Source organism: Petaurus breviceps, unplaced genomic scaffold (assembly GCF_028583685.1).
Source record: "Petaurus breviceps papuanus isolate PSGF00001 unplaced genomic scaffold, PetGlider_PUasm1.0 37, whole genome shotgun sequence".
Taxonomy (NCBI): Eukaryota; Metazoa; Chordata; class Mammalia; order Diprotodontia; family Petauridae; genus Petaurus; species Petaurus breviceps.
Genome location: NW_027186296.1, coordinates 65319075 through 65332991, shown reverse-complemented (window position 1 = coordinate 65332991; position 13917 = coordinate 65319075). Strand labels below are relative to the sequence as shown.

Sequence of the window (13917 nt, the reverse complement as noted above, 5' to 3'; positions counted from 1 at the left end):
TCTCCCCAATGTTCCATGGTTTCCCATTGCTTATAGAATAAAAACAATATTCCTGTCATTCAAGGCCCTCCATGACATGACTTCAATGTAGCAGATTATAGGCTTATCTCATACTCTTCCTCTTCATTCATACATTTAACAATCATTTAGTAAGTGACTACTATGCATCAGGCATGAAGGATACAAAGAGAAAAATTAAATTATCTTTGCTCCAAAGAGCTAGTATTCTGTAGGGAGAAATACTATGTACTCTATTGTCCAGATAAACAAAACTACTTATCCTCCCCCTTTTCCTGCTCTTTGCGACCCCCATGCCTATCCTCAATATTATTCTATAATCACCCCCTCTCAGCCACCAATGCCTGGAATAGACTGTCAGTATCCTTTCTCTCATACCCACCCCTCTCTCCAACTCACCCACAAATCTCATACCCTGAAATACTTTCCTTCCTTCTTTCAAAGCCCAGTTCAGGTGCTGACACTTCCACGAAGTCGTCCTTATCCCTTCTCATTAGATATCTCTTCCTCCTCAAGTTTCAAAATAGTATTTGAATATACCCTTTTCATTCAACTCAACAAGCATTTATTAAAAGGTTTAAATACAGCAAGACACTTGAATTTATATTATGGTTATTTATACAAATATTTTGGCTGTAAGCTCCCGAAGGATTGGAGTTATATCTTATCTTTGTATCCCTAGTAATTAGCATGGTGCCTTGCACATGGTAGATACTTAATAAAAATGTTTGTGAATTAGATGATATATTCCTTTGATAAACTTTGTCTCCACTAAAGTTCTACTCTGATGCCTCAATGAAGTATGGAGGTGACCCCTGGGTTCTTGAAGGCTATATTCTAACAGATTTCAAACTCATAGGACTTAACTAAGGAGAAAAGGCTTTGATTATGGGCTTAGTGATAGACAATGTCCAAAGACCAGGACAGCTACATTGGGAGAGGCCCATCACCAGTCTGGTCTTAGGGTGATAAAATTTTGAATTACGATAGCTCTTAAATACTAAGGCCTAGAAGAAGGTACAATCTGTATTACTGGAAGAGATTCCTACACTGATAAAGTTATAGGTTAATAGAGTATTAAAGAATAAGTGCTTTGATAGAATGGTGTATCATGTCTACTGAATGTATTGTATGATCCCTAGCATATGGCATGCACTCAATAAATATATTAGTTGATGATGATGATGACAGGCTAGGAAATGTATTTTATGAAGCTTTTTAAATAAGGAAAATATTCTTGGGAATAATTTATCTGGCATTTTCCATTATGTCACTATTTTAAAAGGGTACATTTTTCAATGTCACTGACAAGAGTGAGCACTTGATTTACATGACTGGAATGGAGAATGGAACTGTATTTGGTGTATTTCCTACCTTAGAAGCAAAGAGTATCTGGTATGTAATCATCAAATTGAAATGAGATGTGAGGTGCTAGACATAATGATTCCATTTATACTGAATTTATATCAGAAATGCAACACCAGGACAGTTAGGCTCCTGCGATAATAAAAATCAATCACAAGGACTAGGAAGCCCAAATCACCACAAATATCTAGTTATGCTTTATTTATCTTGATTTTTTGGTAGAATTAATGTCAAAATCAGATCACTGTTGAGAGCCAATAGAATTCCCGGCCATTCAAAAGGAAATGGGCTCAATTACATCAAAAGTCAGCAAAGGGAGCAGTTCAGAAACAACTGTCATCTATAGTCAGCTCCAAGTTATCCTTTTTGTGGCAAATGGATAATCCCAGCATGCTTTGGGCTTCCTGGCACTATCAGTTACTGAATGAATTAAGGGAATACATATTTTACAGTTAGTCAAATTAAAACATAATGAAGAAGGCAAATATGTTCTCCTAAACATATACGAAACATTCCAAAGAGAAAATTCCCCTTTGAAAAGCTTTGCTTCACTAATATAGATAGATTCAGTTGGCCTCACATAGAAATGTCAGAAATGTTGGAGTGTTTCTGCTTTGGGTGGGAAGCTGATCTAGATAAACTCTAATATCCTTTGCAACTCTTAAGGTTCTGTAAAGTCCCATACCCAGGCCATGATGGTAGATAGTAATCACGGTACATCTATGTGGAAGAAGAAAAACAATCTGAATAAAAAGCAACAATGTGAACTATTACTTAACACTTTTGTGTCTGGAAATGAATTTAATAAACTTAATTAAGCCCATGTATCCAAACAATCGGCCTGGGAACACTGTCCAAATGATACCAAATTCAGAGCTGTAGATCAAAACCTCTGCTTCTTTCTAACTTCCTGGCTCAAGTTTTATAACAGAGGAGACAGTGGAATCTTTTGTAAACACATTGCTGATAATTTCATATTTCAGTCTCTCATATAATATTTAAAAATAGAAATGTTTAATTTTTATGTATGTTGTATAGTGTAACAATACATTTTTTAACTGTGACTAGAAAAGACTACAATTATCCCTATTAAATTCTAGGAAAACTGAAAGTTCCTAACAGGACTAAATCACTTGCCCAAGGTCACACTTCAAAAGTAGGCAAGGAAGAATGGCCAAAAGATATGGTTTTCAAAATAAGGCTTGCAGAAAGAAAAATGACCCTATGGACAAGGCTCCAAAACAATGAGAAATGCAAATTAAAATGACCCTGAGATTTTCACCTCATCAAACTAGTAAAGATAATAAAAAACCAAAATAGTAGTGTATGGGAAGACAGGCACAATAATACATAACTGAAAGAGGTATGAATGGGTCTGACAATTCTGAGAAGGGAATGAGAATTAGGAGAGAAGAATGATTAACTGTCCATATTCTTTGATCCAGTCATCCCACTACTGAACATGTTGACAGGAGGTTAAAAAGAAAAAGAAAGGTCTGCTTCTACCCCCACCCACGAGGCCATATTTGAACACAGCTTTTGCTGAAACCAGGGTCGGTACCTCACTGTCCCCAGTCCCAAATATATTAAGATATTCAAAGAAACACTTCTGTTAGGGAAAAAAAATAGAAACAAAGTAGGTGCCCATCAAATGAGAAATGACTAAGCAAAATGTGGCATGTGATTTACTGGAAATGTAAAACCTGAAAATTTCTGAGAAACATGGAAAAATCTGTATGAGATGATGTAGAGCCAAGAAAACAGAAGCAGGAGATCTATATATATGACTAAAGTATTATAAATGAAAACTATAATAAAAGACAAATGGCCTTTGGTCAAAGACAATGGCCAGTACTGGTTCCAGAGCATAGGTGATAAAACATACATCTTGGGTGGCTAGGTGGTGTAGTGAATAGAGCACCGGCCCTGGAGTCAGGAGAACCTGAGTTCAAATCCGGCCTCAGACACTTGACACATTTACTTAGCAGTGTGACTTTGCACAAATCACTTAACCCCAATTGCCCTCCAAAAAAAAAAAAGCAAAAAAAAATTTAAATTAAAAAACAAAACATACATCTCTAAGGTGAAGGAACACAGATGCCAAAAATTACATATGCTCTTAGATGAAGTCATTGTGTCAACTGGTTTTGCTTTACTGTTTTTCTTGGTAACAAGGAAGGGTTTTTATGGAAGCCATTATAGAGAAGGGAGGTACTGGGAAATAACTATGCTATTAAAAACAAAAGGCAACAACAAAATTTTTCTTTTAAAGGCATATATGCTGAAAGAAAAAGTAAAAATTCTTCCTTCAATGAATACACTTGTTTGCATAGCTAGGTAAACATTGTACAGACACATAAATCATACAGTTATACTTTTGTATATAAACTTTCTCTAAGTCTGTTTATTTTTCTATGAAGATAAAAAATAAAGAGAAAATTTGGTAATGTTAACTTAGACTGCTTCATATTTCACACTTTAATAACAATTCTGTAATAACAGAATAGTTTGGCTGAACAACTATAGAACAGTGACAAGAAATCAAAGGCTCTAGATGGGATCAAGTATCTATCATCTTGAACTGAATTAAATTTCAAGATGACTGTAAATTGGAGACACAGGCAGATTTAATCAGGATGAAATTTGATAGGGAAAGTGATAGAGAATTCACCCAGGGGAGAACACAGTAACACCCAATGGAAATAGAACTGGTATTGGAAAAGCATGGCAAGACAAGATGTAGGGAGTCAGAGTGGACCACAAGCAACTGAATACTATAGCTTTAAAGAAGGCACACATGATGGTATGATATGTAAACAGGAGTATGGTATAGTCTTTTTATACTTAATAGTAAAGCTTTTATTAGCAGGCTGTATTTAATTTTAGACCATGCAATTAAACCATGACCTGGAGAACTCAGGAAGGCTCCAGAGCAGAATATCAAAAATGATTTAAAGGCATTGGGAAATACACCTCAAAAAATAAAAAGGTTAAAGGGACTGACTTTCAGTCAATAATCAAACGAAAGAAGATGTGGAAAGTGCTTGGCAAAGCACTATATCAGTGCTGGCTATTGTGATTATTAATGATAATTTAAAGAAGAGTAGCTAAAGCATGTGTACTGAAAACCTCCCAAAACATAAAGTAATAGTATAACCAGGTTCTCTCCTATTCCACTAATGGCAGGGCAAGTAGATAAGAGTTCATGTTGTAGCACAGTGGATAAAGCAAACAAAGCTCTTACATTAACTAGTTCATCCAACAAATGTTTATTGATAGCCTCATCATTAAGTACTGTGGGGATACAAAAAGAAGATAAAACCCTTGCCCTTATGGCATTGATGGTTTCAAAGGGGAGAGGTCTACAAAAACAACTATAATTTTTTTTTAAAATAACTTTTAAATTACTATAAGGATGATATAAAGTACTATGGAAATTAATAGGAAGTTGAGAGTACTTTAGCTAAGAGAAGAGAGGGGGAAATCAGGAAAGGCATCCTGAAGAAAGTACCTTTTAGAAAAAAAAGACTAATAATAATAGTAATAATAATAATAACTCACATTTATATTGTGCTGTAAGGTTTGCAAATGCTGGAAATAAGTGCCAAGGGTGGCTGGGAAGCCTTTTCTGGAGATTAAGAAAAAAATAAAAGTCATCTTTTCTGTGTAGTCACACCCAGTGGGCTCTAAGTAACTCAAGGTGCAGTCCAGCTCTATGATTCCTAGATATCCTCACTAATTCATAATGTGACCTTGAAAAGTTGTATTACCTGGATTTGCTCAGATCCTATTTATACTCTATATAAAAAGAATAAAATTTGCCACCAGGGATTGATGTGCTTTAATTCACAAATGCCACCTGAACACAATGACTTATCTGTAAAAACATTAAAAACAGAAAAGGTTAAGTTTCAAAGCTCAAACTAGGCAGCCATCAGCTGAGCAACTCTGCCTTTGGAGTAAATCTTCTAGTTAATTTTACTGATTTCCAAAAACACCACTAAAATAAGTAATGCTGAGCCTCCATTTAGGGAAAATCCAAGAAACACACACACCTGGGAAAATCCAAGGGTGTCAATGCTCCAATTCCCTAACAAGCTGTTTACTTATCAGCTCTTTTACCAGTGAAGAACACAGAATGAACCTTCTTCCAGCTGCTAATTTATACAAACAGGGCACCCAGCTGTGTCACTACAGCAAGATGTCCCAGACCCCAAGCAAAGATATGAGTCAGATAATTTCATACTCATGATTTTTATGAAAAGAAATATTTAAATACAAGAACATAATGCCTCTGAGTCCAGAGTACTGAAGGAGGCAACTGCCTGTCATTTACCTAGCTATATGACCTTGACCAAGACACTTAACTCCTCCTAGACCTCTTTCCTTAACTATACAAGGAGGGCCTAGAGTAGAAGATCTAAGGCTGGATTAAATATTTGAGTTTTGATTTTTTAAAATACCAGTAAAATATAAACTCTTTGAGGGCAAGGATAAAGGGATTTTTCCCTCCTTCTTTCCCTCTTTTTTCCTCTTTCCTCCCTGTTTTCCTAGTGTCTAAAAGGGCCTGATATAGTAGGAGCTTAATAAATGGTTATTGAATGAATTATTAGAATGCCTAAAAACCTGAATCAATGTGCTGACCAACCATGATTCTATTCTAAAGGACTAATGAAGAACCACACTGTCCACCTCCTGGAAGAGGGGCGATATTCTGAAGATGCAGGGTGAGGTATAAACCTTTGGTCACACCTAATGCAGAAATTTGTTTTGCTGATTACTCATATTTATTACAAGGACTAAAGTTTTTGTTTTATAGCAGGGGTGAGGAGATGAAGAGGAGAGAAAAATAAGTGCTTGTTTACTGAAAAAAAAAAAAGAAGTAAAATAAAAGTTACATAAAATAAAAAAGAAAGCACCTTAAGGAATGAAGTTCTATTGGGCCATCAATAAGGAAACTGAATAACAGTCCCCCAAGTAGGCTGAGAACATTAGGAATTTGCAAAAAACACAAAATTATACCACACATCTATAAACAGTATGATCTTCCTGAAAGGATATTTTAGCATCAAAGGACATAGCAAAGCTTATAACATCCTATATTATAATCTCCCAACCCATGAATTAAGTTTCAGTAAGGCATAGAGATATTGCCATAGAATACCCTATGACAATTGATTCTTCCAAGTAACAGAGATTGCTGGCTAAAATGACAGCTCAGTGAAAACAGGCACATATCCAGCAGTTATGTCATGGAGGAAATCCTACCATATGGAATTCTGTGATGTTGGAGACCATCTTTCTGCCATGGTCAGCCAAAGAACACATGGAACAAGATAAAGAGAAGGTGAGAAAAAGCTGGAAGTTGTGTCCCTACCATGAATGAAACAAGAGAAATGTAGGGTCAGTGGAAAGCCAAAAGACTGGGAGTTATGCCAAAAATTCTCAAGAAGAAGGTGCATAAGGAAGATGAGAAGAACTAAAAAGCAAATAAGAAGCTCTTTCACTAATTTTATCATACCAGGGGAAAAATAATTAAAGGGGAAGTAGTCTTATTTTTTTTTAATAAAAAAAAAAAACAAAAAGCAGTCTAATAGATCATAAGCTGTACTACTAGACTAGAAGTTCCATGAGGGTCATTTCTTTACGACTTCTTTCTCTCCCCCACAAACTTGTACCACACCCTACAAATAGCAGGCTTTGTTTATTTTCTGAAATTCTAAAATGGCTGAGTTCTGGAATTGCTCTACAAACAACTGAAAATCTACCTTCAAGGAAAAGGAAGAAAAATAACATGCCAGTCAGACAGGAATGAAAGTCTTTAGCTATATCCTGAAAGGAGATAAATATATTCACAGGAAAACTAAAGCTGCCTGGTGCTTTGGATGAAATAAAGATGACAAGTATCTTATGGCTCGAAGGGGCCTGGCTGGTAAATTTACTGAACTACCTTTGGCAGCTATTTTGAAAAGCCATGAAGGTGACACAGAGATGAGGGTGGGAATGAAAATAGAAGGAAAGCCCAACAGCCCAAAACAGAAATTGTACTGCACTTGCCATCTAGTTTGTCATTGTCATTTCAAGTACAAGTTAAGAAAGGGAGGAACCCTGATAAACTAACGAACATTTAAGATTCCCAGCAATCATCAGTCATAGCCCTTTTTTTAAATGCAAGACACAGAACTACTTATTCTACCTGTACTCAAATGACTAAGACTTTGCTTGAATGCAGTTGACATATGATCCCTGGACTTCCAAAAAGCATTTAATACAAATCAATGTCTCATGAAAACTTTGTCTTTAAATATTCATCAATTTAGAATCAAACTGCATCATCTAGCTGACTGGTAAATGAGCCAAAAAAAGGATAACACCTATAACAACCTTATCAAGTTCAGTGGGTAAAGAAATACAGTACCATTGAAACTGATGTCTATATGGCCTTTCTTTACTGCCTCATCAAGCTTAAAAGCAAGTTTTTAAAAAAGAAGACTGAAAAATTGCATTTGATTCTAAAATTGGTTGGTATTAGAGTTGTCTAACATATGATGGAAAATGGAAAGGAAACAAAATATAATTTATCAGGTTTGCATGACCTCTGAGTGCTCTAAAGCAATACTTTAAGACTAGAAGTTTAAAAAGTGCCAACCTTCATTGGTAGAGAGTTTCCTTTTTCACCCAGGAGTTTCCTATGCCAATAAAATCACAGGTCCAGTACCTATTCTTATCCCAATCCCTGAGAAAAATACATGAATCTATAAGTAAAAATCAAGATAACAGTTAATGGACTAGGGTGAAAATGGGGCAAACACTAGTAAGATCCTGGGTGGAGGAGAGGACAAAAAATTTAACAGCAAAAGAAAAAAATCAAAACCATAAACAAGTAACACCATACAATCCAAACATCACAAGAGAGGAAAGAGTAGAAAGAGAATTATATGTATGCTATGCTCTCATGCACTATGAGTGAAGAGATCTGGGTTCTATTCTTGACTTTCCTAGTAACTAGAATATGTGACTTGGAGTACAAGTCAAAAACTTTCTGGGGCCCAATTTTTTTCATCATTTATAAAATGAGGGATTTGAACTAAATGATCACCAAGATTCTTTCAAGCACTAAATTCTGATTATCCTAATAAATGAGGAATGGTTCCAAATACATTATCCAGAAGATAACCCATGGTAAAGCAGGCAGGAGTGGAGAAGACCACAAGAAATTTTATGATTCACTCTCCCTATCAGTTAGACACCCTAAAGTCCAACAGCAGAAAATAGAAATTCTATTGCATTTGTCATCTGATATATAATTATTTCAACCACAAGTTACAAAAGATTTTCCTTCAGAAAATAAAACAAAGGTTCTTCTTTCATTTAATGGACTGGGGTAGCAGCAGAACTGGGCCAGTTTTTTCTTTTATACTTTTGGCTCTTTAATTTAGATATAATAAAATGCTGCAGGAGATCAGGAAGATTCTTTGCTACCTCACAGCTGAGAGCCCCCAATTCACCAAGTTATATTTCAACACTCACTAGTCATCCCTTGCATATTAAACCTTAAAGGCCACATAGAATAGCTCACAGAATCTAAAGACTAGAAGGGGCCTTAGAGGTCATCTAATGCAATATCCCAAAAAACGAGTGCAAGGAATCTCTGGAGGATGGTCATCCAAGTCTCTGCTTGAATACTTTCAATGATGGGGTGCTCAATTTTTTGATGAAGAATTTACCTTTCCACTGCTGGACAGCTCAAAACGTAACAAAGTTTGGCTTATATTAAGCCTAAAGAGCCTTCCTATGTAACTTTAGCCTTTTGGTCCTAGCTCTGACCTTTGGCAGGACATGGAACAAGTCTATACTCCCCTCCTTTCGCACATGACAGCCATTCAAATATTTAAACACAGCTATCACGCATATCTCTAAGTCTTCTCTTTTCCGGGGAAAACATCTCCAGGTTTCCTTCAACAGTTCCTCCTCATTAGAGCTGGTTTCCAGATACCCTGGTGGCCCTCCCCTAGGGGATGGGAGGGGGTGGTGGGAACGGGCATGGATGCCAAGGAGCTCGGGGGCAGGGAGCGAAAGAGAAGGGAAGGGGACAAAGAACCAGCAGAGTTATATGTCCGGACACCCCCCTCGCTCCAGTTCCAGTTCCAATGAGCCTCCCCGGGGCTGAGGACAGGGAAGCCCTCGGGATGGAGAGAAGCGGAAGCCTAGAGGGGCTTGGCTTCGGGGAAAGGCCTGGAGATGGGGCAGGCAGCACCCGCAGGGGCTGTGGATTTCGGGTACCAGTGCGGTTGGCGGCTCCGCCAAGGAAGCTCCTCCAAAGGGACAAGCTCCCTGAGCGAGGCTCTCAAGGAAGACACCCGGATCGGGGGCGGAGGAAGCCCGGAAAGGACTAGGTGCGGAGCTGGAGGAGAAGAGGCGTCAGGACGAGCCGAGGAGAAGCGGCAAACAGGGCCGGGAGAGTGGGGGGGCTCCGCCGCCCTGGGGTCCAGGGGAAGGAGATAGATGGATGGGGGATCCACTGAAGGGGACGGGGATGGCACTCGGAGACGAGGCCCGCTTGCTGGGGTCCCAGGCTAGGCTCACGGCCCTTACCTGCCGCTGGCTGATGATGGCGACGTGATTTTCCCCCGGTTCGGTTCCAGTTCTTCCGCTCTTGCCGGCTGCTCTCATGGAAATGCAGCCGGAACCCCCAACCGGTGCCGCGCAGCTCCCGCCGCTACCGGCCCCTCCCGGGCAACTAACGCCACGCCCCCTAACGACCAGCTTCGCCACGCCCCTAATCTTGGGCCTACGGTTCATCCATTGGGCCGCACGCCCGCTACTCTATAAGCCCCGAGCTCTCATTGCATCGGTGCCGCCTACTACTAGAATTTTTAGTTCATTGGTCTAATTAGCCGCTCGTCAAGTGGAGGCTGATCCCCAGACTGAGTACACTTTGGTAATTGGCCTCCTTTGACATCTTCGGCCAATAAGAGACTACTGTTTGAGGAAAGGAACGGGAGGAGGCCGATAGGGAGGAGGCAATTGTGACAGAGCGAGGGTGGGCCGGGCTGGGCTGTGCCAGGCGGGAGAGCCAAGGTGGGGGGTTAAGGTCTCGGGGTAGAGATGAATAAATGGGGAGAACTACAGAGCAGGAGGGAGGAGGTGGCCGTGCACTTTTCCCGGAAGCAGGAGAACCCCAGGAGGCAGTCTGGCATGCGGCCAGGTCTACCCAGCTGGCCGCAACCGTCCGAGGGGTGCACCTTCCATGTGGCGCACGCTCGAGGTGCACCGAGGTGTGGGGAGGACGAGTGAGAGCTGCTGCTGAGAGCATCCCAGGCCCAGGGCAGTTCTGAGACCTTCCCCCAATTCATCAGGCCTGTAGAAAGGGGCCTCCGAGGAGCCCAACTCTGGCAGTGCAGGACTCTGATAAGAGCATTGCGAGGCTATTAAATAAGACGATATGCACAGCTGAAAATGGAGTACAGATACTCCTGCGTGACTTGCCAAGGATCACAGCACCAGTGTGTGTCAGAGTCAGGATTTGAACCCAGATCTAACTGACCTCAGGGGCAACCAATATACCACGACACATCCCAACTGCCTCTGAATACTTGAAAATTTTGTTTCATTGATTTGCTTTGTATGTTGAAAAAGAATTGAGGTTCAGGATCTATTTTCACTGGCTTCTGAAACGCAGCCTCCTGGGTGAGGCCCAATGGATATGGCTATAAGAGAAATTCAGGAAAATTCTGCAATAAGTCAAGGTTGTGCTGAAAGTGTCTTGTCTCCGATTTCTCCCAAAACGTAGTGCTGACACTTCAAGGTCTGTTGAGGAAAGGCATGTTTTATAAGGTCTTTTCTAGCTCTAACATTCTATAATTTTATAGAACTTAGTTTAATAATTCTGTATATAAGGATGGGGTTGAAACCACCCCCACCCCATTTGGGGTTTTCTCCAAAAAGATACTGGAGTGGTTTGCTATTTCCTTCTCCAGTTCATTTTACAGGTGAGGAAACAGGCAAATAGAGTGAAGTGACATGCCCAGGATCACACAGTTAATAAGTGTCTGAGGCCAGATTTAAGATCAGGAAGACAAGTCTTCCTGACTCCAGGCCTGGCTCTCTATCTACTGTGCCACCTAGCTGTACCCTGTTAGGATAGGCAGAGCTAATCTATAAATTAGCAAGTGGATTGAAAAAGCATGAAATTCCAAAAAGTGCAAAAAATGTGTTCTTCAAGCATATCCTTGAGGAGGAATGGGGTGAAGGGGGAGGGTCTTAGTTTGATCTCAGTCCTTCCCCTTTCCATCCTTTGCCAGGAAGAAGACCTCAAAAATTTTAAAAAGTCTGGAAGATTTTGGACTTCTCATTTTCTCATTGGTATCCTAGCACCATTCCCTTCCCTCTCTTCCTTCCCTAATGCATCAATTAAAGGCAGTGTCTGCATTGGATCCAAGGAGAGATGGGTAGATATTCACTGTCCTTAAGGGAAACTAATTCAATACCTTACAAATGAGAGAAAAAAACTAGCAACCAGGAGCTACAAATTACCTCTTTAGCTCTATGGGCTCTAAGCTTGAGCTCACTTTCTTCTGAACACTATATATACTGGTGGAAGAAAATGTCACTAACTTTTGGAGAAATGTTTGTATCAGTTTTTTTTTTTTTTACTATAACAACTTAGTAAAGTACCTTTTCTAAAAACTCCTTAAGGCTGGCTGACTAAATGACTGGGGAGAGAGAGGGATGCATACCAGTAGGGGCTCAATTTTATGACAGAGATAATCTCCCCTTACCTCTCCAGGTTGCCCCTAGAACTTTGAGAAGGACATGTAGCCATGGTCTAGGATTTGAATGATCAAGGTGGGTCAGAGTTGGGATGAGGATCCTCAGAGTTTACATGGATTCATTATGTAGCTGTGATTTCATCATTATGGATATATCCTTCAATAGTGCAGATCTCAATGCATCCATGCCCACCTATTTGTCACCCTTGTCCTTGTTTTCCCATAATCCTTCACAGAGTGAAGTCCATTTACTTGCTGAAGGCCTTTTTCTAGAACTCTTGACCTTCTAACAGTGGAGTAAATGTGATTTCCCTGTTGCTCTTGCCCCATCTTCTTTTCCCCCAGTCACACATTCCTCTGATTTACTTCTGAGAAATTCTTGGATTGTAATGTGTGGGATCCAAGTGGTTCTTTCTAAAACTTGGACTAACTTAATTGTTTGAAAATATCTCTTGGAAGTTGCCTAATTATAAACAGTAACCACTACTTTAAGTTGATGTGTCAAAGAACATTTAGCTACTCCTTTCCTTATGTAGATGCAACTACCCCTTATTAAGGTAATATCTAGGATAGTTTCAGAATGGACTGAAATCCATGTGTATTCAAATATACCCTATCTTATAGATATAAAAAGATGATAAATCTCTTAGTTATATACTAGTCTAGACCTGTACCCACAAGCCTATTCCAGAACTGGAAGGAGCAAAACCATAATTTGCCCTAATTTTTTTTTGCTTTTTTTTTGGAGGGGGGAGGACAGGGCAATTGGGGTTAAGTGACTTGCCCAAGGTCACATAGCTAGTTTTGTGTTAAATGTCTGAGGCTGGATTTGAACTCAGGTCCTCCTGACTCCAGGGCCAGTGCTCTATTCACTGCACCACCTAGCCACCCCAATTTGGCCTAATTTTCATTGAAATTACTTTAATCCAATTGTCATACAACTGAATAACTATTCTTACTTGGTAAATCTGTCTTCAGATTCTCTTTTGGAAAAGGTGAATCTATGCCTTAGTAATAAAGACATTTATCCAGCTTTTAGTAAAGGTAGCTAAGGGAATAGAAGTAAGATCTGTGATTTTTATCAGTCCTGAGTGTAGGTGTAGGAACTTCTTCCAGATCTTATCAAAACCCATACTTAGTTAATGAGTCCTGAAGAGTTGCCTGTGGGATTGACTAGCAAAGATGTAAGAGTAGAATGAAGCCGTACAGTCCAAGTCTTCCAACAACTACTTGAACAAAGATCTAAGAAGAGCACCATATTGAATAGTGATCAGGAAATCTAAGAAGAAATGACAGTGAGTTATGTAACTCAGGGAAGTGACTAGGGCAGGGACTATTGAACAAGGATGAGCCAGAATCATGACCTCAGTCCCTGAGCTCAAAACAGATATACAGTACTGTTGGTCTGACCTTGAGTGGCATCTTAGACTCAGTTCCTGGGCTCAGAACAGGGCCAAACTGGCAACAGTGTTACTCTGAACCTGAAGTTTTCAGCTAGCTAAAAGGCTGGGACAAGCAATGTGTACTGTAACCCCATCCAGGGGTAAGTCTGTCACTGTGTTGCCTAGACTCAAACTGGGAGCCTGCAAAGTTGAGGATAGTACCAATTAAACCACACCCTAGATCAGACTTCATAGTATCTGATTTACAGCTTTCTGGCCTAAGCCACCCCTATGATCTTTGAAGAACACAGCATTCAAAACCTGGAGAACATAGTATTAGGACATCCAATAAGATAAGCCAGGACCATACAGTGCCACAA

The 13917-nt window shown here is 39.7% G+C and overlaps 1 protein-coding gene across 11 annotated transcripts in view; it reads right to left on the bottom strand.

Annotated features, from left to right (window-relative positions):
• ABHD2 (abhydrolase domain containing 2, acylglycerol lipase) overlaps positions 1–10147 on the bottom strand; it is a 127767-nt gene extending 117620 nt beyond the window's left edge. For 4 of the 11 annotated variants that reach the window (XM_069098574.1, XM_069098578.1, XM_069098576.1 and 1 more), the window contains exons 1-2: positions 9979–10146; positions 4945–5011 (exon numbers count right to left, since the gene is read on the bottom strand). The gene's annotated coding sequence lies outside the window, so the exon portion shown is untranslated. Of the gene's footprint in view, positions 1–4944; positions 5012–9978 lie in introns of all 11 variants that reach the window. The other 7 variants (XM_069098581.1, XM_069098582.1, XM_069098583.1 and 4 more) reach the window with 3 other exon arrangements.
• Positions 10148–13917: the final 3770 nt, after the last annotated feature.